Below are 19,096 nucleotides of genomic sequence, written 5' to 3' on the forward strand. Positions count from 1 at the left end.
ACGCAGCATCTAACTAGTGCTCGTCTAACAGGATATGAGCTAACGCTGTTGGCTCCTCATATTACACTGAAGAGATGTGCAACACTGAATCCAGCTACGTTGTTGCCCTTTCCGGTGACTCGGCCTGAGGCGCAAGAGACGCATGACTGTGTCTTTGTGACCGAGGAACAGACAAAGGGTCGTATTGATTTGCAGGATACACCCTTTACAGATGTGGATGGAGAGCTGTGGGTGGATGGGTCTTGTTTGAAGTTCTTAATTTATAATTCGTCTGGCACTCCTGATTCTTCTTTTACTGTTAATTCACAGGTTCATTTATGTGCTACTCACTCCTTTAGTGCTTTGTCTAAGGGCACTTTTTCTTCGATGAATACAAATAGAGAAAATGGAAATTCCACTTGCAGGTGGAGGTGTGCACAAAGTTAACATGACCGCAGTGGTCTCATATTGATCCTTTCATCATTTGTATCAAAAAGACTCTTGATAACTTCCAGTTTAAGATTTTTCATCATTATTTTTTATTTCCTTCATTTTCCAAAATCAGTATGAATTAATTCATTCATTCATGACGATTTTTTGCTTCAACATTTAACTTCTACCCAATGCATTTCGGGTCGAGGATGACCCTTCCTCGGGGTCTGTGAGGGAAACAAGGAATTTCATGAGCATTACAGCTATTCTATCTGTTTTTTACATTAATCAATTTCAAGCGATTCAATTTTCCATAATGGCAACAAAGTAGCAACAAAATAACTATATTGAAAAATAGGATATACACCACTCTCTTATGTTTGTCATCCTGCTTATTCACGAGTGAAAACGAATTGCACCCAATACCATGATCTGCTATACACAAATACCATTGCCGTTTAAAAATGACTTGTTTTTGGCAATTTCAAAGGGACACCTTACTTCAACGTTTCCTAACAATGAATTAAATAGAGTATTCTACTCGTAAATTAAAGTTTACCGAGCTATGAAGCAAGCGTTTCGTTCTTACTTACAGTTAAATGCCAAGAATCGCGCGCCGTTTTCTTTCCACCAATCGCTATGCGTGAAACATTTCCCAATGTATTTTAACTAGTGATGACATCAGTGATTGGTTCCTATCGCGATCACGTGATTGTTACTCGATTTCTAGCGAGTTGTTCTTTTAACATAATACAAACAATGATTCTAACACCAATGAGCGTCATACGGCATCGCGACAAAATTTAAACAGCTGTTCATGTGCAAACCAATATTTACGCGATGTACTCAGTGACTTTTGAAAATTTCGGCAATATCAAATAAACTGTAAACACGAACATTATCCAGTTCATATATAGGATAGAATCATTAAATAATTTGCTCTAAGGAAAAAACATAAACAAAAATGTTAAACATTGAGACATGTAATTACGTGTCAGCCATCTTGGAATGGGATCATGGTTCAATGTTCAATATGCTATTAACAGGAGTTTATTAAAGCTTTTCTAAACTGTTCATAAAAAACAGGATAATTCTATCCTGTCATTCAATCCTTGTGGATGTAGACTTCCCAATCTGTGAATCCAGAAATATTCAGATCTTAGTCTCTGCTTATGAGTGTCCTGATCCAGTCTTGATTTAATCACCTCTAGTATAGTGAAACGTAACTGAGCTATATTATGACCTGATTCAGCCCAATGAGTTGCCAATGTTGACTTGACATTCTTCAAGCGAATATTGCTTTTGTGTTCTGTGATCCTTATTTTAATCTTGCGCTCAGTTTGACCAATATAAAGCTTCCCGCATGGGCATTTGATTCCATAGATTACTCCCTTTGTGTCGCAAGTGCTTGAATGTGTTAATGGAATCTTTTTTCCGGTCATAGGATGCGTGAACATTCTTCCCACTACCACATTATTACAATGCATACAATTTTCGCATTTCTGCATGCCTTTATAAATTGTACCCAAATCCTCAGATGTTTTCTTTTTCAATAATTCTTTCATATTCTTTGATCGATGATATGCAAATGTGATATTTTTGGAAAACAATGATTGTAGATCTGGCTCTTCCGTGATCAAACACCAATGTTGTCTCATAATGTTCGCAATTTTCGCTGATTGCATAGAATGTTTTAGTACACATACTGTAGGTTTAATGTCAGACTTTTCTTTAGAGTGAAGTAATGTTTCTCTATTCATGGCTGTTACTTTATTCTTGGATTCTTCCAACAAAGATTCAGGATATCCTCGTTTTAAGTATTTTTGGATCTGTTTTTCGAACGTGGTAGCTAAGTTAATGGGATCAGATGTAATCCTTTTCTGTCGTATGAATTGGGATAACGGTAAATGTTTCTTCAGTGAATAAGGATGGAAACTTGTGTAGTGTAAACAGCTGTTTCTATCTGTTTCTTTTGTAAATACACTCGTACTGATCTTCCCTTGTTCAATGTTTATCAACACATCCAAAAACGGTAGTTCATTCTGATCCATTTGGTATGTAAATTTCAGTCTCTCATGTTTTGAATTCAAGTCTTGAATATTCTCCATAAGTTTTTCTTTTGTGCCACGCCAGATTATGAAGATATCATCAATATATCTTTTAAATGTAATCAGGCTTTGTGTCCAATCTGAATTGTTCAAAATGTGGTCATTCTCAAACTTTTGCCATGAAGGTGTTTGCGTAGGACGGTGCCCCCGCAAACCCCATGGATGTGGGGGACACAGCGCGGGAGCCGCCCGCGAGAAGCCCGGGACAAGGGCGTGACAGTCTACGGCAGTCCACGGCCGGACCAGGCAGGGCTGGGCTACCCACTGCACATTTCCTGAAAAAATGGGTAAGCGGAAAAATGGTGCTACTACTGACGATGGTGGGAAGAAAGCAAAAGTGGCTAAACAATCTGATTCCATCATGTCCTATCTCACCTCTGCGGTTGGGGCTTTAACTAAAGAAATCGCCACAGCACAGCAAGAACTGGGCTTATTATCTAAGTCCCCCTCCACAACTGTACCAACCCCAGTGCAAGCTATCCCCTTAGAGCCTGATGTTATTATTATGAAACCCACTACTGCTACTGTTTCCACTTTACCTCAACCTTGCGCAACCCAAACTTTACTACCTACTGTGACTTTGGACTTACCGGGTAAACCAAAACCATCCTCGAAAAAGAGAAAGAAGGGGGAGGGACATCCACAAGCCAGTAATGGGATGGAGGAGACTTTGAAGGATCACCTTGAGGCTCTCTTCGAGGAACGAATCGAACCCCTTTTAGTGGGTATTGCAAAGGACATAGTTGATACTATGAATACATGCCTCGAAGGTTTGCTAAAAAAATGTGTCTTGATAGACGATTTGGTGAGAAAATTTGATAGTATGTCTAATGGTAATAAAAAGGGCCCAGAACTCCAAAGTGAACAGCAGTCACCATCGTCACTTTTAGTGCCCACTACTGAGTCCATGGCACTAGATAGTGTAGGGCCACAAGAACCCCTACCACTTTTATCTACCACCCGACAGGAGGTCCCCTCATCTTCACGGGAGCCTATCTACTTAGAAAGTAAGATCCATCTAAACTTGCCCCCTGCGGTAGTACCTTTTGTAGCTGTATTTTTAGGGGTGCCCCCGTTAAGACAAGGCGAGGAGGAACCTACTTCCACACTCATAGGAAAAGCAAAAAAATGGTGTGATGAATTAAGCAGCGGTGAATCTAACACGTCTTCCAGTATTATTGCGGCGAGAAGGGTAGGATGGGTGGGAAAACGGGCTAAAAATGTGAAAGGCGATTGTGTGGTGATAAATTTTAATAACGCTCATTGCCCGACTAGTTTATTCTGGGATGGATCGGATATTCAGGAGAATGACAGACTCAGGGCGGTCCCATTAGGATTTTTTTACCCCCCACAGACCCGCTTTAACTCATATAGGAAGGTTCCCACCAACACTGAGCCAGCGGGAAGGGGGTGGCAAACCGTAACCAGGAAAGTGAGACAAAATACACCAACACACTATAATACAGGCCCAATTATGGACCTGGTAAACCGTTATAATCCCCTAACTGACCTGAATACTAATGACTGACTACCAGCCCCTATAGCACCACAAATAAAAGCAAAATCTGAGATGGTGGCTCTACCCCCATGTACATTCCTGACCTGGAATGTTGCTGGGATAAGAGCTAAAAAAACAGACCCTACATGGGTAAATTACATCTCTAAACACAAGGTGATAGCACTTCAAGAAACCTGGGATACCTCACCATCCTTTTTTCTAGATGGTTTCTTAAGCTTCATAACACCAGCAAGCTTAAGTAATGCTGGGAGAGCGAAAGGGGGGCTTATTATATTCTTCTCTCTAGATTTAATAGGGACTTTTAATCAGCTGAATTCAGGTTCTCCAAACATCTTGGTAATAGAATGGACAGTCTCACCAGGCTGTATTATACTTGTAATTAATTTCTATAACGCCTGGGGTGGACAAACTGAAACTGAACATTTGGATTATTTGGAGAATTTTATAAATAAATACAGTCAAAATACACATATTCCTTTTGAAGTTTTTTTAATGGGCGACTTTAACAGCCATAAATGTCAATTACCGTGCCACTCAGGTGATGCAGAACTCCCAAATGGTGCTGGCATCCCCCATTTCGAACACACCAAAACAGGGGAGGCACTTGATTTATTGTTTGCTAATTTAAACATGTATGAACCATATAAATCCGCAATGAATGAGAAGGTTCCCACTTTTAAAGGCTCTATTAATGGGTCGATCATTGACTACATATTCATTTCCTTAGGCCTGACCTCTAAGGCGAGAGACTATAAAGTAACTGTCTCACCCCATAGTGATCACAATCCTCTGTCAATTGAGATATACTGGAGTGACTTATGGCGTAAACAAGTGGACCAACCCCGGGTTTGCACCATGGCGGTGCCCAGTGATCAGGGCAGACGGCTCAAATGGGGCATGGTTGTGGAGGAAAAGTTTATGGACATCTTACTCCCCAAAATTGAGGGACCATCAGAAATTTGTTTGGATAAAACTACTTCGAAACACCAAGTTATTACAGCTTTTAACTTTATCTGTGCACAAACATCTAGGGATCTCACAAAACCTATACCACAGTACCCCATTAAGCCTCACAAATGGTTTGATAACAAATGCTCAAGGTCTCTTAGAGATCTGAAACTGGCCCTTAAGGCTAAGGTTAGAGACAAAGAACTAATTTCACACTTGCGGCGGGCCTACAAGGCTAACGTAAAGGCAAGGAAAAATGAGATCAAAAATAACGCCTGGAATGATCATCTTAACGTAGATGTCCTCAAAAACAGTAAACAAATCTGGGACATCATTAATCATTCCTTTTTTTCGGGGGACGACAACTTGGTTACAGATTGCGTAATTCCCGACGAGAAATGGGTACAGCATTTTAGCAATATATATGGAGGCAACTTATCGGATTCCACTGGTATTACTAAGGTGGACCATCGCTTAACCACAGTAGAGTTTAAGGAAGAGGAGGTCTATAAAGCCATAATGGAAACCACAAAAAACAAGGCACCAGGCCCTGATGGAGTGCCGGCGGACTTTTTAAAATATTGCCTGACACTTTGGAGCAAAGTATTGGCCAGAGTGTTCAGAGTAGCAAACGAAGGATCTCTACCAGAAACATGGGCAACATCTATTATTGTACCCATCTTCAAGAAGGGAAACCGGGAGGACCCAGGGTGCTACCGCCCGATCTCCCTTATTGACTCTACTTTTAAAATCTTAGGTAGAGTTTTATTGGTTAAATTAAGGGAAAATTTAGAACAGCATGGGGGGCTCTCAAACATTCAATATGGTTTTCGCGAAAATCGAGGGACGTTGGAACAATGTTCCAATCTTCACCTCCTGGTTTCCAGGTATACGGTGGTCGGGGAGGGGTCAGTATATTTGGCCTTTATGGATCTCTCCTTGGCCTTCGACCTGGTGAACAAGAGTAAGCTATGGACTCTCCTCCTAGAGATAGGCATAGAAGAAGGCCTGGTAGCCTTTATGGCTAGGTTACACCAGGATCTTAATGCCAAAATAAGAGCCACTAGGGACGGAAGGTGCACGGAAAGCTTTAAATCTGAGAAGGGGGTGCGCCAGGGCTGTATCCTGGCCCCCCTTCTCTTTACCATCTACATAAATGGGCTGGGGAAATACCTAGAAGCAGGAATGGCTGATGTACCGCGTGTAGGAGGAGATCAGATACCAGCCCTCCTATACGCGGACGATGCCGTTCTAATTGCATGAACCGGTATCGGCCTACAGGCCCTTCTGGACCGTTTTGGCTCCTTTATGGAGAACTTAGATTTGAAAATCAACGTCTCAAAGTCCCATACCATGATCATTGGTCGTAAAATAAACACGTTGTATAAAAAATCTTTTATTTGTAAGGGTGAGATTCTCTCTAGGGTACCAGTTTTTCCTTATCTGGGGGTCCTTTTTGATCAAAGAGGGTCCTGGGTTCCCCAGATTAAAGCAAAGAGTCTTAGCTTAGCACGCTCATCCTCAGCTCTGCTGGCCTTTACAAAAAGATTAGGAGCAAAACCAATGGAGGCAGTGATTAAGATATATAATAGTAAGTGTGTACCAATCGCTATGTACGGGTCCGCAATATGGGGTTATGCAGACATGGTAACAATACAGAGGGTGGAAAATGGTATTATTAGGAATATCCTATCGGTCCCTAATTCCACACCCACCTTCTCGATCCATGAAGAAATGGGCCTGCCCCACATCACTGATAAATTAAAACTAGCCCCGCTTCTTTTTTGGTCCAAAACATGGTTGAACCCCGACCTAACGCTAAATCATGCCATTCTCGAAGATGTTATCTCAAGGGAAAATGCCATGAGAATCCCCTGGTTGAAATATATTAAATCTACTTTTTCCATGCTGGGGAGACCGGAACTCTTTAATGACCCAACCAACATCAGAAGGGAGGATGTCAGATGGATTAAGCAGGCGTTTTTGGAGAGGGCATGTATGGCAAGAGAGGAGTTGGAACTGAGGAAACCCATGGTAAGGGCGCACATAGTTTTAACGACCACTCCCTCCTTGGAACCGTATTTAAAAATAGTGACTAATCCACTCCATAGACTCTTACTTACAAAATTCAGGATGAATTTAATTCATTATTCGTTAGGAAATTTCCCTGTGTGGTCAAAACCTGAAGACGGACCACCGTGTGGCTGTGACCAATTCTCAGTACAAGACACCCTCCATTTTATATTTTTTTGTGGTTTCTATAGTAGAGAGAGGGCAAAATATCTACTTCCTGTCCTAAAGGCGGTTGGCTTTACCCAAATAAGGCCAGCTTTAATTTTTCTTCAAATGATGGCAGATACTCACACTATGTTTAGTGTTGCATGTTTCTTAACAGCTGCATTTAGATCAAGGAAGAAAAGTTTACCTAACATAGCCCTATTTTAATGCAAACTTGTTTTTAAATGGAGAATCTTTTTAATCTTTGTAAAAAATTGGTAATTTTTGTAACAATTTGGTGAAATGAAGTTAACAAGTTGAAATTTTTGTAATGAGATCACCTGATGTTTTTAAATTGTATTTGTATATTGTCCTTTTATGATTTTAACAAAAATCGAATAAAGTGTATTTTGACTGACTGACTGACTGACTGACTGACCCATGGATGTTCCACTGCATTGTCCATAAAATTCACCTTCCCATTGGAGATAACTATGTAGCAATGCAAATTGTAATATCTCCAGCAAAAACACTTTATCCGATCCAATGATCTCATTTTCAAGTAAACACCATTCCATTGCTTCAATTCCCTCGTTATGAGGGATGGACGTGTACAATGCTGTCACATCGATCGTACATAACCATACTTCCTGGTTAGATGGAATGTCAAGTGTCATCAATAGGTTCAAGAAGGAAGTGGTGTCTTTGATGTGAGTACTCCATTTCTGTACTAAAAGTTGTAAAAACCAATCTAGGTATTGACCTAGTGGTTCTGATAGTGAGCCACATGCTGACACGATCGGTCTGAAAGGTGGTTTGTTTGCGTTCTTGTGAATTTTTGGCAACATGTAGAACTGTGGCCTCCTGGGATATTTACTGTCCAAGAATTGATATGTTTTAGTCGATATCCATTTCATTTCTAAGGCTCTATCCAGAATGGTTTTGAGAGTACTGGAGAATGTATTAGTTGGATCTCCTTCCAGTTTCTGATATGTGTTGGTGTCTTCAAGGTGAGCCCGTACACTATCTTTGTAAAACTCGGTGTTCATTATTACAATTGCTCCCCCTTTATCCGCTTTTTGTATTGTTATCTCTGTCATTTCAGTCAAAGATTTCAAAGTTTGCCATTCTTTCCTTGAGAAATTACTTTTAGAACCACTGAAATAATTTATCTTTTTCATCTCGCTGGTGATCACTCTTTCATAGGCATCAATAGTTTTGTGTGATGTAGGTGCACAAAACGTACTTTTGGTTCTGAATTCTTTGAGGTCACTTGTTGGTCCTTCGATAGGTTGTACATTATTGAAGAAATTTTTTAACCGTAACACACGAAGAAATTTGAAAACAGATATTTCAGTTTCTTGGGCATTGGATCTGTAAATTGGGACAAAAGTTAAACCTTTATTTAACACATTTGTTTTTGCCTTGGTTAATTGTTTGTCGGATATATTTATGACGAGGTTGTTTTCTTTTTCTTCGATCTCAATTCTCGTTCCGCTTCGGATTCTTTTACTTTTTCTTTTTCCCCTCCTGGTTTTGACGGTTCTCCTGTTGGTACGCTCGTAGACGGAGCATTGTTTGCCGCTGGACTTATGTCTAAAAAAGCCGTTTTATCCAATTGGTCTCTTCGTTCCCTTTGTGTTTGTTTATTCAGTGGTTTTCTATTTTGGGTTGTTTCAGAGTCAGATGCCACACTCTCTTGTGACGAACTTTTGTTGGTTGATGGTTGTTGCCACTTTCTTTGATTATAAATTTCTGCCCAACTATAAACTTCTTCCAACTTATAATCAATGGTATCTCTTTTATACTTTTTGATTTTCCTTTCCTCAATTTCTTTTGCATACTTCTCCAATTTTTTATTAGTGTCCTCTAGTAGTTCTGTTAAATCTTCATGTTGGTTTAATTCTTGTTTGATGCTATTGAGTTCCTCTTCCACTAGTTTTAGTTCTTTCGAGAGCTCTTCCACGATCAAAAGAATTAGATCCAAACTGCATTTGTTTAAGATTTGGTACCATCTATTTAAAAAAGCTTTATTGTTCCTGCATAGCATAGGTTTTAAGGCAATTCTTAATCCCCTTGGGATTCTTTTGTTTCTGTGATAGTGTATCAATGTTGTGGCGTGTAAACGCTGATTTATTTCCCGTTTGCTGATGTATTCGAGCTGTTTCAGTAATTGATTTGCTGTACTTGTTTGTGGGCTGAACGCTCTGGTTTCCTTGATTAGCCCATAGATCTCTTCGGCTTCTTCTGCAGTGTAAGCTAAAGTCTCTGCTTTGTTCGTCGTTATTTGAGCTATGTGTTCCAAATTCATCTCTCTAGATTGACGGTGCCCGGACGTGGGGTAGACTGTTTCTGAATAAATCTTAATTTATAATTCGTCTGGCACTCCTGATTCTTCTTTTACTGTTAATTCACAGGTTCATTTATGTGCTACTCACTCCTTTAGTGCTTTGTCTAAGGGCACTTTTTCTTCGATGAATACAAATAGAGAAAATGGAAATTCCACTTGCAGGTGGAGGTGTGCACAAAGTTAACATGACCGCAGTGGTCTCATATTGATCCTTTCATCATTTGTATCAAAAAGACTCTTGATAACTTCCAGTTTAAGATTTTTCATCATTATTTTTTATTTCCTTCATTTTCCAAAATCAGTATGAATTAATTCATTCATTCATGACGATTTTTTGCTTCAACATTTAACTTCTACCCAATGCATTTCGGGTCGAGGATGACCCTTCCTCGGGGGTCTGTGAGGGAAACAAGGAATTTCATGAGCATTACAGCTATTCTATCTGTTTTTTACATTAATCAATTTCAAGCGATTCAATTTTCCATAATGGCAACAAAGTAGCAACAAAATAACTATATTGAAAAATAGGATATACACCACTCTCTTATGTTTGTCATCCTGCTTATTCACAAGTGAAAACGAATTGCACCCAATACCATGATCTGCTATACACAAATACCATTGCCGTTTAAAAATGACTTGTTTTTGGCAATTTCAAAGGGACACCTTACTTCAACGTTTCCTAACAATGAATTAAATAGAGTATTCTACTCGTAAATTAAAGTTTACCGAGCTATGAAGCAAGCGTTTCGTTCTTACTTACAGTTAAATGCCAAGAATCGCGCGCCGTTTTCTTTCCACCAATCGCTATGCGTGAAACATTTCCCAATGTATTTTAACTGGTGATGACATCAGTGATTGGTTCCTATCGCGATCACGTGATCGTTACTCGATTTCTAGCGAGTTGTTCTTTTAACATAATACAAACAATGATTCTAACACCAATGAGTGTCATAAGGCATCGCGACAAAATTTAAACAGCTGTTCATGTGCAAACCAATATTTATGCGATGTACTCAGTGACTTTTGAAAATTTCGGCAATATCAAATAAACTGTAAACACGAACATTATCCAGTTCATATATAGGATAGAATCATTAAATAATTTGCTCTAAGGAAAAAACATAAACAAAAATGTTAAACATTGAGACATGTAATTACGTGTCAGCCATCTTGGAATGGGATCATGGTTCAATGTTCAATATGCTATTAACAGGAGTTTATTAAAGCTTTTCTAAACTGTTCATAAAAAACAGGATAATTCTATCCTGTCATTCAATCCTTGTGGATGTAGACTTCCCAATCTGTGAATCCAGAAATATTCAGATCTTAGTCTCTGCTTATGAGTGTCCTGATCCAGTCTTGATTTAATCACCTCTAGTATAGTGAAACGTAACTGAGCTATATTATGACCTGATTCAGCCCAATGAGTTGCCAATGTTGACTTGACATTCTTCAAGCGAATATTGCTTTTGTGTTCTGTGATCCTTATTTTAATCTTGCGCTCAGTTTGACCAATATAAAGCTTCCCGCATGGGCATTTGATTCCATAGATTACTCCCTTTGTGTCGCAAGTGCTTGAATGTGTTAATGGAATCTTTTTTCCGGTCATAGGATGCGTGAACATTCTTCCCACTATCACATTATTACAATGCATACAATTTTCGCATTTCTGCATGCCTTTATAAATTGTACCCAAATCCTCAGATGTTTTCTTTTTCAATAATTCTTTCATATTCTTTGATCGATGATATGCAAATGTGATATTTTTGGAAAACAATGATTGTAGATCTGGCTCTTCCGTGATCAAACACCAATGTTGTCTCATAATGTTCGCAATTTTCGCTGATTGCATAGAATGTTTTAGTACACATACTGTAGGTTTAATGTCAGACTTTTCTTTAGAGTGAAGTAATGTTTCTCTATTCATGGCTGTTACTTTATTCTTGGATTCTTCCAACAAAGATTCAGGATATCCTCGTTTTAAGTATTTTTGGATCTGTTTTTCGAACGTGGTAGCTAAGTTAATGGGATCAGATGTAATCCTTTTCTGTCGTATGAATTGGGATAACGGTAAATGTTTCTTCAGTGAATAAGGATGGAAACTTGTGTAGTGTAAACAGCTGTTTCTATCTGTTTCTTTTGTAAATACACTCGTACTGATCTTCCCTTGTTCAATGTTTATCAACACATCCAAAAATGGTAGTTCATTCTGATCCATTTGGTATGTAAATTTCAGTCTCTCATGTTTTGAATTCAAGTCTTGAATATTCTCCATAAGTTTTTCTTTTGTGCCACGCCAGATTATGAAGATATCATCAATATATCTTTTAAATGTAATCAGCTTTGTGTCCAATCTGAATTGTTCAAAATGTGGTCATTCTCAAACTTTGCCATGAAGGTGTTTGCGTAGGACGGTGCCCCCGCAAACCCCATGGATGTTCCACTGCATTGTCCATAAAATTCACAGAACACAAAAGCAATATTCGCTTGAAGAATGTCAAGTCAACATTGGCAACTCATTGGGCTGAATCAGGTCATAATATAGCTCAGTTACGTTTCACTATACTAGAGGTGATTAAATCAAGACTGGATCAGGACACTCATAAGCAGAGACTAATGCCCAGATGCATCAACCTTTTTAGGAAGTGCAAACGGTGCGATTCGCAAAAATCGGCCTTTTGCACTTCCTAAATTGGTTACTGGGATGCATGAAGCATTTTTTGAAAATCGCTATTTTTTGCGAGTTCCAAAAATGCGATTGCTTTTAAGGAATCGCAAATTTGCGATTCCTTAAAAGCAATGCATCATCCTCAAAACATTTGCGATTTTACAAATTGCAAATGCAAATTACCACGAAGTTGAACTTCGTGGTAATTTGGAAAAATGTTTAAAAACGCATAAAAATGCATTTTTTAAACATGTACGTTACAGGCACACATGTCCTTAGGACATGTGTGTATGTAACTCACATGTAAAAGTGCATTTCATGGGTGCAGGGGAGGGTCCTTTGGACCCCCCTCTCCACCCTTGAAAGGCTTTGATGCATTCCTATTTGAAATTGCGAATTCGCAATTCCCATTCATTCCTATGGGCATTTCAGCCCATAGGAATGAATGGGAATTGCGGATTCGCTATTTGGAACTCGCAATTTTATTGGAATTCGGTAAAAATTGCGATTTTTACCGAATCTCAATAAAATAGCGAAATTAATGATGCATTGCCATTTGCGATTCCTTATTTGCGATTCCTTATTTTTCGCAAATAAGGAATCGCAAATGACAACGTTGATGCATCTAGGGGTAAGATCTGAATATTTCTGGATTCACAGATTGGGAAGTCTACATCCACAAGGATTGAATGACAGGATAGAATTATCCTGTTTTTTATGAACAGTTTAGAAAAGCTTTAATAAACTCCTGTTAATAGCATATTGAACATTGAACCATGATCCCATTCCAAGATGGCTGACACGTAATTACATGTCTCAATGTTTAACATTTTTGTTTATGTTTTTTCCTTAGAGCAAATTATTTAATGATTCTATCCTATATATGAACTGGATAATGTTCGTGTTTACAGTTTATTTGATATTGCCGAAATTTTCAAAAGTCACTGAGTACATCGCGTAAATATTGGTTTGCACATGAACAGCTGTTTAAATTTTGTCGCGATGCCTTATGACACTCATTGGTGTTAGAATCATTGTTTGTATTATGTTAAAAGAACAACTCGCTAGAAATCGAGTAACGATCACGTGATCGCGATAGGAACCAATCACTGATGTCATCACTAGTTAAAATACATTGGGAAATGTTTCACGCATAGCGATTGGTGGAAAGAAAACGGCGCGCGATTCTTGGCATTTAACTGTAAGTAAGAACGAAACGCTTGCTTCATAGCTCGGTAAACTTTAATTTACGAGTAGAATACTCTATTTAATTCATTGTTAGGAAACGTTGAAGTAAGGTGTCCCTTTGAAATTGCCAAAAACAAGTCATTTTTTAAACGGCAATTGTATTTGTGTATAGCAGATCATGGTATTGGGTGCAATTCGTTTTCACTCGTGAATAAGCAGGATGACAAACATAAGAGAGTGGTGTATATCCTATTTTTCAATATAGTTATTTTGTTGCTACTTTGTTGCCATTATGGAAAATTGAATCGCTTGAAATTGATTAATGTAAAAAACAGATAGAATAGCTGTAATGCTCATGAAATTCCTTGTTTCCCTCACAGACCCCGAGGAAGGGTCATCCTCGACCCGAAATGCATTGGGTAGAAGTTAAATGTTGAAGCAAAAAATCGTCATGAATGAATGAATTAATTCATACTGATTTTGGAAAATGAAGGAAATAAAAAATAATGATGAAAAATCTTAAACTGGAAGTTATCAAGAGTCTTTTTGATACAAATGATGAAAGGATCAATATGAGACCACTGCGGTCATGTTAACTTTGTGCACACCTCCACCTGCAAGTGGAATTTCCATTTTCTCTATTTGTATTCATCGAAGAAAAAGTGCCCTTAGACAAAGCACTAAAGGAGTGAGTAGCACATAAATGAACCTGTGAATTAACAGTAAAAGAAGAATCAGGAGTGCCAGTCGAATTATAAATTAAGATTTATTCAGAAACAGTCTACCCCACGTCCGGGCACCGTCAATCTAGAGCGATGAATTTGGAAGACATAGCTCAAATAACGACGAAGAAAGCAGAGACTTTAGCTTACACTGCCGAAGAAGCCGAAGAGATCTATGGGCTAATCAAGGAAACCAGAGCGTTCAGCCCACAAACAAGAACAGCAAATCAATTACTGAAACAGCTCGAATACATCAGCAAACGGGAAATAAATCAGAGTTTACACGCCACAACATTGATACACTATCACAGAAACAAAAGAATCCCAAGGGGATTAAGAATTGCCTTAAAACCTATGCTATGCAGGAACAATAAAGCTTTTTTAAATAGATGGTACCAAATCTTAAACAAATGCAGTTTGGATCTAATTCTTTTGATCGTGGAAGAGCTCTCGAAAGAACTAAAACTAGTGGAAGAGGAACTCAATGGCATCAAACAAGAATTAAACCAACATGAAGATTTAACAGAACTACTAGAGGACACTAATAAAAAATTGGAGAAGTATGCAAAAGAAATTGAGGAAAGGAAAATCAAAAAGTATAAAAGAGATACCATTGATTATAAGTTGGAAAAAGTTTATAGTTGGGCAGAAGTTTATAATCAAAGAAAGTGGCAACAACCATCAACCAACAAAAGTTCGTCACAAGAGAGTGTGGCATCTGACTCTGAAACAACCCAAAATAGAAAACCACTGAATAAACAAACACAAAGGGAACGAAGAGACCAATTGGATAAAACGGCTTTTTTAGACATAAGTCCAGCGGCAAACAATGCTCTGTCTACGAGCGTACCAACAGGAGAACCGTCAAAACCAGGAGGGGAAAAAGAAAAAGTAAAAGAATCGGAAGCGGAACGAGAATTGAGATCGAAGAAAAAGAAAACAACCTCGTCATAAATATACCGACAAACAATTAACCAAGGCACAAACAAATGTGTTAAATAAAGGTTTAACTTTTGTCCCAATTTACAGATCCAATGCCCAAGAAACTGAAATATCTGTTTTCAAATTTCTTCGTGTGTTACGGTTAAAAAATTTCTTCAATAATGTACAACCTATCGAAGGACCAACAAGTGACCTCAAAGAATTCAGAACCAAAAGTACGTTTTGTGCACCTACATCACACATAACTATTGATGCCTATGAAAGAGTGATCACCAGCGAGATGAAAAAGATAAATTATTTCAGTGGTTCTAAAAGTAATTTCTCAAGGAAAGAATGGCAAACTTTGAAATCTTTGACTGAAATGACAGAGATAACAATACAAAAAGCGGATAAAGGGGGAGCAATTGTAATAATGGACACCGAGTTTTACAAAGATAGTGTACGGGCTCACCTTGAAGACACCAACACATATCAGAAACTGGAAGGAGATCCAACTAATACATTCTCCAGTACTCTCAAAACCATTCTGGATAGAGCCTTTGAAATGAAATGGATATCGACTAAAACATATCAATTCTTGAACAGTAAATATCCCAGGAGGCCACAGTTCTACATGTTGCCAAAAATTCACAAGAACGCAAACAAACCACCTTTCAGACCGATCGTGTCAGCATGTGGCTCACTATCAGAACCACTAGGTCAATACCTAGATTGGTTTTTACAACCATTAGTACAGAAATGGAGTACTCACATCAAAGACACCACTTCCTTCTTGAACCTATTGATGACACTTGACATTCCATCTAACCAGGAAGTATGGTTATGTACGATCGATGTGACAGCATTGTACACGTCCATCCCTCATAACGAGGGAATTGAAGCAATGGAATGGTGTTTACTTGAAAATGAGATCATTGGATCGGATAAAGTGTTTTTGCTGGAGATATTATAATTTGCATTGCTACATAGTTATCTACAATGGGAAGGTGAATTTTATGGACAATGCAGTGGAACATCCATGGGGTTTGCGGGGGCACCGTCCTACGCAAACACCTTCATGGCAAAGTTTGAGAATGACCACATTTTGAACAATTCAGATTGGACACAAAGCCTGATTACATTTAAAAGATATATTGATGATATCTTCATAATCTGGCGTGGCACAAAAGAAAAACTTATGGAGAATATTCAAGACTTGAATTCAAAACATGAGAGACTGAAATTTACATACCAAATGGATCAGAATGAACTACCGTTTTTGGATGTGTTGATAAACATTGAACAAGGGAAGATCAGTACGAGTGTATTTACAAAAGAAACAGATAGAAACAGCTGTTTACACTACACAAGTTTCCATCCTTATTCACTGAAGAAACATTTACCGTTATCCCAATTCATACGACAGAAAAGGATTACATCTGATCCCATTAACTTAGCTACCACGTTCGAAAAACAGATCCAAAAATACTTAAAACGAGGATATCCTGAATCTTTGTTGGAAGAATCCAAGAATAAAGTAACAGCCATGAATAGAGAAACATTACTTCACTCTAAAGAAAAGTCTGACATTAAACCTACAGTATGTGTACTAAAACATTCTATGCAATCAGCGAAAATTGCGAACATTATGAGACAACATTGGTGTTTGATCACGGAAGAGCCAGATCTACAATCATTGTTTTCCAAAAATATCACATTTGCATATCATCGATCAAAGAATATGAAAGAATTACTGAAAAAGAAAACATCTGAGGATTTGGGTACAATTTATAAAGGCATGCAGAAATGCGAAAATTGTATGCATTGTAATAATGTGATAGTGGGAAGAATGTTCACGCATCCTATGACCGGAAAAAAGATTCCATTAACACATTCAAGCACTTGCGACACAAAGGGAGTAATCTATGGAATCAAATGCCCATGCGGGGAGCTTTATATTGGTCAAACTGAGCGCAAGATTAAAATAAGGATCACAGAACACAAAAGCAATATTCGCTGGAAGAATGTCAAGTCAACATTGGCAACTCATTGGGCTGAATCAGGTCATAATATAGCTCAGTTACGTTTCACTATACTAGAGGTGATTAAATCAAGACTGGATCAGGACACTCATAAGCAGAGACTAAGATCTGAATATTTCTGGATTCACAGATTGGGAAGTCTACATCCACAAGGATTGAATGACAGGATAGAATTATCCTGTTTTTTATGAACAGTTTAGAAAAGCTTTAATAAACTCCTGTTAATAGCATATTGAACATTGAACCATGATCCCATTCCAAGATGGCTGACACGTAATTACATGTCTCAATGTTTAACATTTTTGTTTATGTTTTTTCCTTAGAGCAAATTATTTAATGATTCTATCCTATATATGAACTGGATAATGTTCGTGTTTACAGTTTATTTGATATTGCCGAAATTTTCAAAAGTCACTGAGTACATCGCGTAAATATTGGTTTGCACATGAACAGCTGTTTAAATTTTGTCGCGATGCCTTATGACACTCATTGGTGTTAGAATCATTGTTTGTATTATGTTAAAAGAACAACTCGCTAGAAATCGAGTAACGATCACGTGATCGCGATAGGAACCAATCACTGATGTCATCACTAGTTAAAATACATTGGGAAATGTTTCACGCATAGCGATTGGTGGAAAGAAAACGGCGCGCGATTCTTGGCATTTAACTGTAAGTAAGAACGAAACGCTTGCTTCATAGCTCGGTAAACTTTAATTTACGAGTAGAATACTCTATTTAATTCATTGTTAGGAAACGTTGAAGTAAGGTGTCCCTTTGAAATTTCCAAAAACAAGTCATTTTTAAACGGCAATGGTATTTGTGTATAGCAGATCATGGTATTGGGTGCAATTCGTTTTCACTCGTGAATAAGCAGGATGACAAACATAAGAGAGTGGTGTATATCCTATTTTTCAATATAGTTATTTTGTTGCTACTTTGTTGCCATTATGGAAAATTGAATCGCTTGAAATTGATTAATGTAAAAAACAGATAGAATAGCTGTAATGCTCATGAAATTCCTTGTTTCCCTCACACACCCCCGAGGAAGGGTCATCCTCGACCCGAAATGCATTGAGTAGAAGTTAAATGTTGAAGCAAAAAATCGTCATGAATGAATGAATTAATTCATACTGATTTTGGAAAATGAAGGAAATAAAAAATAATGATGAAAAATCTTAAACTGGAAGTTATCAAGAGTCTTTTTGATACAAATGATGAAAGGATCAATATGAGACCACTGCGGTCATGTTAACTTTGTGCACACCTCCACCTGCAAGTGGAATTTCCATTTTCTCTATTTGTATTCATCTTGTTTGAAGTTACCAGATGGGACTACCTAAGCAGCATATGCAATTACTACATTACACACAATAGTGGAGACAGCACGCATACCCCAGAAATCAGCTCAAGCAGAAGAACTGATAGCGTTGACACGAGCGTGTAAGCTTAGTGCAGGGTTATGCGTGAATGTTTATACGGACAGCCGCTATGCTTTCAGAGTATTGCACAATTTCGGCCTGCTCTGGAAGGAAAGGGGCTTTTTGACATCACATGGAGCACAGATAATGTATGGAGAATTAGTGCATAACCTCTTGACTGCATTGACCTATCCAAAGAATATAGCTATAGTGAAATGTAGCGCACACAAGAAAGTGACAGATAAAGTGGGACAAGGAAATGCTTTTGTAGATCGAGTAGCATGTGAAACTGCGATGCAGCCTGACTCCACTCCGATGTATGTTGTGAAGTCACAAGCTGAGCGGTGGCACGATGCTAGGAAAGAGGTGTTAGAAATACAAAGGACCGCTTCCGATAAGGAACAGGAGCAATGGTCCAAGGATGGAGAATTGGATGATGAAGGTTGTTGGAGGAATAAGCAGATGGACAAGTGGAAGTTACCCACAGCCTTTGTACAACCTATGGTTCAAATGGCACATGGTCTAGCACATGTTGGAGCTTCGGCAATTGTGAAATTGCTTACACAAGTTTGGGAGCAT

The sequence above is a fragment of the Lissotriton vulgaris genome, chromosome 1_1 (assembly GCF_964263255.1).
Source record: "Lissotriton vulgaris chromosome 1_1, aLisVul1.2, whole genome shotgun sequence".
Lineage (NCBI taxonomy): Eukaryota > Metazoa > Chordata > Amphibia > Caudata > Salamandridae > Lissotriton > Lissotriton vulgaris.